Raw genomic sequence first — 10,561 nt, forward strand, 5'->3', positions numbered from 1 at the left:
GCTTGAACAAGGATGAGTATGCAAACTAAACTCTGGCACCTTCTTACCTGGAAAAATAAAAGAGAATACATTTATGACAATTATAGCTTTGAAACACATATATGCTCTTGGAAAGCTATATAAGAGTACACTTCAGTAGCCCAGCCTATGATAAGTTAATAGTTTGCATTTCAAATCATAACATTGATTACATCTCATTTGTCTCAATTGTCAAGTGTAGTCCCTGTTACATTAACATATTAGACCACACATGTGGCATCTCCTTTCCATAATCACTGCATACCCTACTCGAGCTGTCCTGTGTCTTTGAAAATATGACACTAAGGTGTACATAAACCCAATAAACTCACTTGTTTTCATCACACACAAAATATAGTAAGCCCAGGTGTCAGATACAGAAGATCATCATGCAGTGGAATGCAGCTGATTATTTACATATTAGATATTCCCTTTGCTGTTTTCCATTTGATCAGAAGAAGCTCTCTTGCTGTCAAGTTGGACCTGTGATGGTGGGAGCACATAAATGGGTTTAATAATAGAGCTGGGAGCCCGTGCTCAAAGCAGGTTCAGCCTATGTGGTTTCCTACCTCTCACATGCACCCATTGCATTTTTATAAAAATCCTCTCAACCCTTTTAGACCCATTTCCATTCCGCCAAATTATCCCCATCGTTATCCATATACCAGGGGATGTATTTTTACACAACAGTACACTATTAATTTAGATGGAGAATACATTTTTTATAATTTAGCAGCTGTGTTACAGCACAAAAAGGAATGCTATAAATACTGTAGGCGTCAAAGGTATGAAAAATTTTGAAATAAATTCTGGATAGCCAACAATGAGTCAAACCAGGACAGCAGCCTGCATTAGCCTTAGCACTGGCCCATAAATCATACACGTACATTTGGCAGAGCCCCCCTGCTTGCTAGCTAGTTATCCCAGACTAGAGAAGCCACTCCTGCTGGTCCCACAGAGCAGAGTAGCCTATTGAACAACATCAGATGGCTCACGGGGTTTGGAAAGAGCCACACTAAATCTCCCAGACCAATTTGGCATGGCAGAGCTGTCCTGTGTTAGCAGCGCAGCTAACCAGGTTAGCAGCCTGTAAGACCACAGTTGGAGGCCCTTCCTGCTGTTCGATTGGCTGAAATGGGTTACTGTGTCAGATCAAGAAGTAATTGCCTCTTCTATGGATAGTTTATGACCCTGTTTACCCTGTGAAGAATAGCTCCTTCACATATCCCTGTTTCTGGTGGTGGTACTTTGTCAGGCTGGTGGTTGATGTAGGTGTTCCCTCACTATTAGTGAACAAAAAGAATGTGCACCTTGAGGCCAAATGAAACAATTTTAGCTGTATTGTGTGGCATTGAGGGGGAGTTGATTGCTTACTGTGCATTGTATGCTCTCACAGAAAGGCTTTTCCTGTCCATTGGCTAAATTGGGAAACCTCATTGTAGAAATATTCCCTAGATACGCAGTACCCGTCAGCGGTGTGTAAATTCTGAAATAACATCAGACAGGTTGTACTATTGTGTGACTTGGTTTTGTGTAGCTCACCAGCCCCCTGCCAGATTTCTGCTCCCTCTACACCCGGACCCCTCAGTCTACTTTGGCAATCACACCAAATCCTCTTTCTTCTCTGTCTTCTACTGGCAGACCTGATGCTTGTGAACGCTGATGCCAGAAAAACAGTTTTCAATCCTCTTTGAGTCCAATTAAAGATTAACAGCAGTATGTCCACAGAGCCAGGGAACCTTTCCTGTTGTAAACACCTTGTCAGCATTTGCTTTGGAGATGTTCACTCAGTGTGATCACTAAAATGGCTGAATTTGCAGTGCACACAGAACACACCATTGAAAGTGTCATTGTTTGACATCTGAAGCAGAAATGGTAATTAGAAAAGACAAGGATGTGATGAACTAGGTAAAATTTATTCCAAGATCTGGATCAAATACTGTATTAATGTACAAGGTAAACAAGGACAATGGAGTAAAACAAAGAAATATTGTTCCTCTTTATCTGTGAGGACATCTCCTCACTTTTTAGCCCTTGAAGCTAATGTTAGCTAGCATACTACGGTTGACAGATTTTAAAACTGACAGTTAAAATCTCCCCAACCATTTTTTCATCCAGACTCATTTAGTATTCTGCTTTTGTGTTTGTTTTGCAAAGCATTACTAAAGAAAGTTGTTGCACCATGTCAGTCTCCAATTTGTTTACATCTGCTTCCCCATGAGATCAAATGAGGTGGTGCATTGCTCCCTCTGGCAGGATAATCTTAATAATTTCCTGTAGTGTGTGATGCACCATTATTTTCAAATCTTGTAGTGTGTGCATGTTTGAGATTAGAGAAACAAACTGAATCTGTGAAGGTTCTCCTTATGTGCGTGATGCAAACCAATTTCAAAATCGGTTAGGATTTTAAAACTCCAGAAGTCTGAGCCCGGATTAAGATGGTGAACATCTTAAACATACCTACAAAATATCACCATGTCAGTATTGTCATGCGAGCATGTTGCTATGCTTGTGTTAGTGTTTAACTCAAAGCACCACTGTGACTCACATAGTAGCTGCTATGACTGTAGACTCTTAGTCATGTTTATGTATTATCAATATGTGATCTGACTTAATCTATCATTAATAATTGAAGAGAATGACGCAGTACAAGGTTGTCTGTGCTTCTAATTACTGAGGAGCATGACTATCAGTCACCAGCATTTGCAATTATCCAGTTAATCAGGAAGAGAGTTAAGGAGAAAAACTGGTCATATTATTCATCACTCTTCTTATATTCACTTTCAGTATAACATTTTCTTAACAAGTGAAACCACTGGTATGAGATAAATTCATTCAATTATTTGCCTTATCCATACATAATTTGTATGTGATGAATTAATTTCTGATGTCGATGAAAGAGAAGGACTTCACTTTTAATTAAAAATATGTATATTGTTGTATCAACAAGCCAAAAATAGGTGTGAAATGAGAAAATCCTTGAATTTCTTTTTCAAGAAATAAATATTTAATCATTTGATAGCACAGTGACCTTGTTCGTAAACAACTGTTATGACCTGGTTCAAATGGCCACAACAAAGAGGAGACACTTTGAGGCTGAATAATACTTGTATTTGTAGATTAAGACAAATAAGAATTTAAGATTCCAATGTTAAATAGGATTATAAGATTTATGTATTTTTGCAGAGTTTTAAATATCTGCTCTTGATGCTGCCCTGGTGTAGACAGGAGAGAAACAAGTGTGGCACGCTCTCAGCTGTCACACAGGAGGCCTTGCAGTGAAGGATGGATGTCAGGTTGATGAAAGAGGAATGTGATACGTGCACTGTCAGGAAGGGGAAGCTGGAGGAATTGAAACACAGAGAGGCAGAATGTAGAGAAAGACTCCAGCTGGGGAAAAAAAACAGAAGACAGTGAGGGGGAAATAGAGGGATAGAAGGAAAGAAAAGATAGCCTTTGAAAGACGCCGCAAAATGATGTGGCATCACTCAGTGCCCGTGAGGCAAAATCATCACCTCCATCCTTCCTCACACCCTCAGAATAATGGCAGGATTCATCACATGGAGGATTTCTCCAACAGAGAGAAGATGAAAATACTCAAATTAAAGTTTAGAAGCTGCTCGCAGCATGAAAGTACTATTGCTGAGCTACACCCAATAAAAATATGCTGTTCAAACTCCCCCTGAAATGCTCCAAGACATCTGTTTGGCAGCCATGATGAAAATGTCAACTTCAAAATTTTGAAACATTGTCCTCATCTGAATCTGAAGTGGGAACAGATGCATAGCAACATGGGCCCTCTGTGGTATCTGTCTATGTCTGCATATGTTGTTTATGCATCTGCACTGTATGTGTACTGTGTAGTCCTTTGTCTCAGATTTAAAGCAGTTCAATTGGGAATTTGCCTTTTTTTTTTTTTTTTTTTTTTTTTTACTCCTGACAGGAAGCTAGACGAAATCCTTTTCACGCACACACTCTCACATCATCTCACACTGGTGTCAGTAAGGCTGGCAGATTGCGTCAGGTGTCGCAGGGACAAACGGGCTCAGGTTCAGCCACAGAGACAGGCTTTATTGTCAACACAGCACTTACGTAAAGAGTCATTAGTGGTGTTGCCTTGTTTAGCAAGGTGACAGATCCAGTCTGTCATGTGTCTTCTTGTGTTACATGCATCTGTACACAGCAGAAATTGTCCACCTTAACAAGAAATTTTATCTTCTATCCACCATAAAAGTTTATCTCCACAGAAATGCAACACAACAGTAAATATGTCATCCCATATAAATGATGACTTCCCTGTGTCAGCCAAACAGTAACAAAGATATCACATTGTGAGCTTTAACAATGGTTACCCCTCTTTGTCTGAGTACGTGACACTGATAGCAAACAGGTTGGGCTGATAAGTGTGACGTGAGCACATGGTATTATGCTATCTAGGTAATTTCCTCTAAGTTTCTGCAAAATCCAACAGATATGGTAGTGTAATGCCCCCCTTAAACCAAGCGGTGTCCTTGTCAAAATAATGGAAGAGAAACAGCAAAAATGCATCAAAATTCAGGCAGAAATTCCTACAAGAACACTTAAAAGTTAAAGGGACACTCCAGATATTAAGAATTGCACTTCGAAAAGTTGAGGGACTCTCAAACATTTAAAAAAGAAGGGTCAAAATCATGTGACGCCCCTCACGCTGTCTATGAAGCTGCCCTGAATTGGCTGACAGTGGAGCATCGTCAGTGTAATCTGATTCACCTGGACCTTCCAGGCTATAAAAGCTGGCCCATGTGGTCACTCTTTCTCCACCCTCCTCCTGCTGATACTCACCCTGTGTCTTTTTTTTTTTTTTTGGTTGTGTGCCTTGTTCTACACAATCTTTTGTTTATTTGTGTCAGCTTTAGTTTTCATGAATTACATTTCTTTTAAGTATACTCTTGCATGGACTCCTGAGCCAGTTTGTGACAATCAAAATACACTGACTCTGGATCCTACACTCCTCATAATGCAACTAGACAGCATCATCTTTTGTTAGATCCTCCTTGCCTGGTGAACACACACATATTTCAAACTCCCCACACTCAGTTTGTAACTCAGAATTTCATGAAGAATTTGTTGTTTCCCAGCCCAAAAAAAAAGCCAAAAACACATGTGATGTTAATTTTGGTATTTCCTCAGACTTGACAAAGCTCTTCCTGAGCCACAGAACACATTACACAATTGTTTTTACAAGCACTGCCTTTAATTAGTAAATTCACACTCTAACATGATCATACATACATACACACAAAACAACAAATGAAGCTACATGCATAACACTATCCAAATAACTGAGAAACAAACATTTCTTTCTTCCACAGAGGTGAAAGTGCCTTGTATAGTAAAGAGTTAATGTGTTATCACCTTAATTGAGGCAGATGCATTTTTAATGACCAGTCTTAGCTGAAAGCAAGAGAGGCGTCAAATTATGCTAAGTAAGGGAAAAATGCTAATGGCCCGGCTATAGCTCAGGGTGGCTACTGAAAGACGAACTTTGCAGTTTTTTTTATTGTTCTCTCCCCCTTGTGAAATCCTTAAACCTGCATTTGTTTTATTCCTGAAAAGCTGAGAGGATTCATCTGTAATTTAGAGGACACTGATGCAGCATTGTCAGTATTCCACCCAAACACATAAAGCGAAGACATATGACATTTTCATACTTCTAAAAATCTGTTTGGTGTGCTTGCTGTTTAGCATGTTTTTTTTTTCTTGACACAAAGGCTTTTAGTATATACAAACTGTACGTGGTTTCACAATATACAATAATATTCACAATCACCAAACAAAACATCTGTTTTCCTCCACAGTTCAGCAGTGTTTATCTCTAAGCTTCAGCTCTGACTGCACTCCTGAGGTAGGATTTTAACTCTGTTGCAACACCTGGAGTGAACCAGACCGATATCAAAGAGTGTTCCAGGGCCCAAGTGTGAGACACACACACACACACACACACACACGCAAAACATGGTTATTCAAACACAAGTACACAAATTTGTTGGCACATATGCAGATGCAGAAAAATGTGCACATACCCATAGAGGCACGTAGACACTGACACAAATAGACTGATTTCCTTTCCTTTCATCTCTGAGTTGTAGAAGCCTCAGGGGAGTTCCAGTAGGCTGCAGACTGTGCCACAGTTGGGTGCTAAAATGAACAGTATAGCAGATGTTTGGGTAGCTTTTTACTAAGTTCCTTTACCCACCTCCACAAGCAGACTGTCACATGAGGACACATAATGTTACTTATTTAATGACACCCCCACAAAATGGTTGGAGAAACATCTGTGCTCTGTTTATGACTGTCTTTGTGAAGGACAGGCTGCATAAGCTGAAGACAGCTATGTCAAGACCTATGGAAGACAACCCAGCAAAGACAAAATGTTATTTCCACACTCACAAATGCTACTTCCATCTGGAATAAACCTTTGGATCACTTTTGGATTGTTCTTATATTAAAAAAATATTCTTATCACTTTTTTTTTTTTTTTTTTTTTTAAATAAAACTGATACATGCAGAGTGTCCTTATCCACAAAATGAAAATGTGACTCTTAACTTATATCTATGAGATTTTGATGTTTTTTCTATGTTGCTGAAATACCAAATAGCAAATTTCTAATGTTTTAGAGTATTTGTCCCAGTAGCAGCTGGCCAAAGACCACTGCATCTCAAATAAGTCCCCAAAAAGAGCTATTAAACCTGCATTCATTTAATTTTGGCCACTTGGGGGCAGTGCAACAATCTGTAAACATAACACTGACATAATATCTTACTAAGTTGTTGAGGCAAACCTGTTAGCTATCTCTTAGCTAGCAGCTTTAACATTTTAAAACTAATCAAAATTATTGTCTGCTGCAATGTTATGATTCTTCCAAATGGTGAACCACTATAATTTTGCCTAGAATTCAAAAAGACTTGTGACTTTGCTGGTGGTCCATCATTGTAAGGGGGGATGGAGAATAATGATGTAGCGAGAAAAGGTTTCACAGGTTTGACTTATATGCATACACTATGACATCACCACCACATTGTTAAGAACATCTCTCAGACAATAGGAACCATGCCCTATCAATTCCCGGTAGCAGTGATTCCACAGCATTGCATTAGTCATTGATGGATGACATAGTGAAGCCCCTCTCTCTATTGTTCCTGAACATTACATAAATTAGCTGAGTCTCTAAGCTCACTCGCTGCTGACGTTACCAGCGTTCCTCTGTGAGAGCAGATTAGTTGCTAATAACATCTGTTTGATGGAATAAGCCCTTAATAAGCCTTAGTGATATACAGTTCTACTTTTTGATCGTTCTGTTTGGATAAAAAAATCGTATGAAGCTTGAAGTTGTCAAAGAGTGGGGGATTCTTTACTTTTTAGATCTGGAATTTAGCTGTCAGCCTGATCCAGACTGAAGTGGAGTGTATGAGCAAGTAGGGATTTAATGTCTTACTCAAGGACACTTCACAAGGACACATTGTGATTTTGAATTATTTTCCATGTATCTTGGGAAAATTGTAATATTCAATTCTCAAGTCCTTCAACATCTTGGAACAAAAGATCTTTACATTAGTTGATATCTCTATCTATAAAATATAGACCATCCACTTTGTAAATATGTTCTGGTTTTGTCAAATAAAGTAAGTTGCCCACTGACTTTCACTATACACCATCTATCTCGATTTTGTGCTCAGATATATTTAAGAGGAGATTGTAAATCTGTCTCAGTTTGGAAAAACATCTTCAGAAACACCAAACTGTTAATGGATCAGCTCACAAAAGCACATTGTATGATGTGTTATGAATGTTTCAGTCCATGATTGGGTTCACATGACTCTATGTTTTTGTCTCACCTCTGCTGTCATTCTCTACTGTACACTGTCTAACATGAGAAAAATAAATCCTAAAAAGAAGAAATGTACAATTCCCTGTCTCAACAAACCATTAACCCCTTGCACAGTTAAGCTTGCCCATCGATCCCTGACTACCTTTTGTCAGGTTTGATTTCTGAACCCATTTCTCACTTTCTTAAAATGTACAGGGGGCACTGTGTGGATCAACAGACGTCGGTCAGAAAGAAAAGAAAAATAATCAAAAACTGTCAAAAGGGGTAAAAAAGAAACTAAATTACTCACAACAACTTTTCACTATAAAAAGACAGGCTAAACAAATAAAGGTTAACAAGCGATGCTTGTCAACCTCCTGTGACCAGTACATGGTTTCCTTTCCGTGCAAAGGTTAGAGGAGTGACAATTGTGGACAGAGAGCATGACCCTGGTGTGTGCGGGAACGTCAGGATGAGGTTAAGGGTCAGAGGGCAGTGGCTTTGGAGCAATAAGGTCAGACAGTGATACATTACTGTAGCCTCTTCAAGACTTGATAGGACCAAAGACAAGCTGGGAGAACTCATATTCTCTTGAGAGATACAGGTCATCAAAACAGGTGATCCTCAAGGTTTTCCTCTGAATGAAAATCTGCTTCTCATTAATTGGATGTATATTATGTGCCATGTTTATTCATCATACTTTAAACTTTTGGTTTCAGCATTTATTTTGAAGTATCGACTCTTTTTCAAATTTTGTCCTTTTAGTTATTTTTGCTGTCTGGAAAATAAGACGCCATAATACATAAAACACTTGCAGAAATCAGTTTTCATTCACCTTTGACAGATAGTACTACATAATTGCTATGTTGTTTCCCTTGTTTCTTACCCAGAATGCAACATTATCATTCAGCTGAACAAAATCTAGAATCCCTGAGCATTTGCAATCTGTTAAATCCCTATTTGCGTACTTTTAAAAATACATGGATGTCAATGGGAAAAGAAGCTTTTGACAGATGTTTGTTTTTTGTTGTGTAGTCATGCAATCACATATTTCAAATTCTTTCAAGTTGTATCATAGCACATGCTTCATTCACAGTTTCTCCTTCACTTAGAGATGATACCCTTGTGGTGTGAAAAGGATGCAAAAATACCAGCGGAGCATGAAGATGATTTAGTGACCTTTTAACCTTTTAGAATGACCCCAATCAAAGCTGAGTGTAACAATATTGAGTAATTATGGTTGTTAGCATTTGCTAGAGAAAGAGAGGACAGAGAGACACCTAGCTACTGATCCATCTTTCATGAATAGTCTGAAGTGAAAAGGTGAAAAAGCTTTAGCATGGTAAAATACACAAAGTTATTATTTATCCCCAAACTTCTGCTTAGCAAGCACAATCTGACACACTTCACAGGTTGCTTTATCTTGTTGTTTATGCCTGACACACTGTCACACATAATTTGTAGATTTTTGTTTGCAGATAATGGAACAACTTGCCAAATACAACGTGCAGAGCTTGTCACTGAAAATCTGACATGGCACATAGCTGATGGATCCCATTTGGCTGCTGATAGGTACAAAGCTGCTGCGGTGCATCTGGAGCTTTTTGAAACAGTTCTTAATTAGAGGTAGCATCTGGTCTAACCAGCCTGGAAAAAAATAAACCATCAGAAAGCTATGACATCTTTTAAAAAGCTTTACTTACCAGACAGAATTTTGACAGATTAGTGTTTTTGGTGTAGAAATGTGCATTGGTGGTGAACAAAAACTTTTTTAATGCGAAACACAGTCCGACCTTTCATTCTATAATGAATGACATTTGAAACCTCTGCCTCAACTAAAGATAGAAAGAACTGTTCAAAGGGGAGCATTTGCATGTGTACTGAAGAATAAAACTGTGACCTGAAGACCCTTAGACTGATGAAAGTACTGGGCTCTGGTCTGGTGTGGGCAGCCAGACTGCCAAGCCTGCGTATGAGAACTAGTTCCTCACACAACAAGGCATGCAATTATCTCCACCGCAGGCCAATCAGACACACTGCGCTGAAGCAAGAAGACCGCAATCAATCTCCAATGCTCCAATGTAACATATTTTTCTCTGCCAGTGAAAAGATAATCAGTAGCTGAACAGAAGGGTCAACAGGTCCTCTCTACAAGGATATAGCGAGACAAATAACACAAATCTCTATCAGCCTCAACAGCTCCATTGCTGAATCCTCAAACAAGGTTACCTTCAAACCTGCAGACCCTTAACACAGCTGCTGGCTGTGGTATCGATCAATGTGGGTATGTGCATGTGGGTGTGTGTGTGTGTGTGTGTGTGTGTGTGTGTGTGCACACAGAAGTATCTGAGCAGTTCTCATATGTACAGAATCTAAAGTGTGCATTGATTTGAATAGGTGATATAATACCATACACTGGTTCACCCTTAATAATTTTCAATGTTTCTGTCTTTAAAGTGCACACTGGTGCGACCGAGGAACAGAATGAAGGTTACTAAATGCTGTCAAATGTGTTGAAGGGAGTCATACATTTTTACATAATTACTAGGATTAATACATGTACAACATTTCTAACAAAATCCCCACATTTTGGTACAAAAAGCACTGCTTTTAAGATTGACTGTAAGGGAAAATATTGTAAAATTATTCAAGGGAATACATTAGAGCCACATGTTAAAAATCAGTGTTTTGGTTCA

This window comes from Thunnus thynnus, chromosome 23 (genome assembly GCF_963924715.1).
Source record: "Thunnus thynnus chromosome 23, fThuThy2.1, whole genome shotgun sequence".
In the NCBI taxonomy this organism is placed as follows: domain Eukaryota; kingdom Metazoa; phylum Chordata; class Actinopteri; order Scombriformes; family Scombridae; genus Thunnus; species Thunnus thynnus.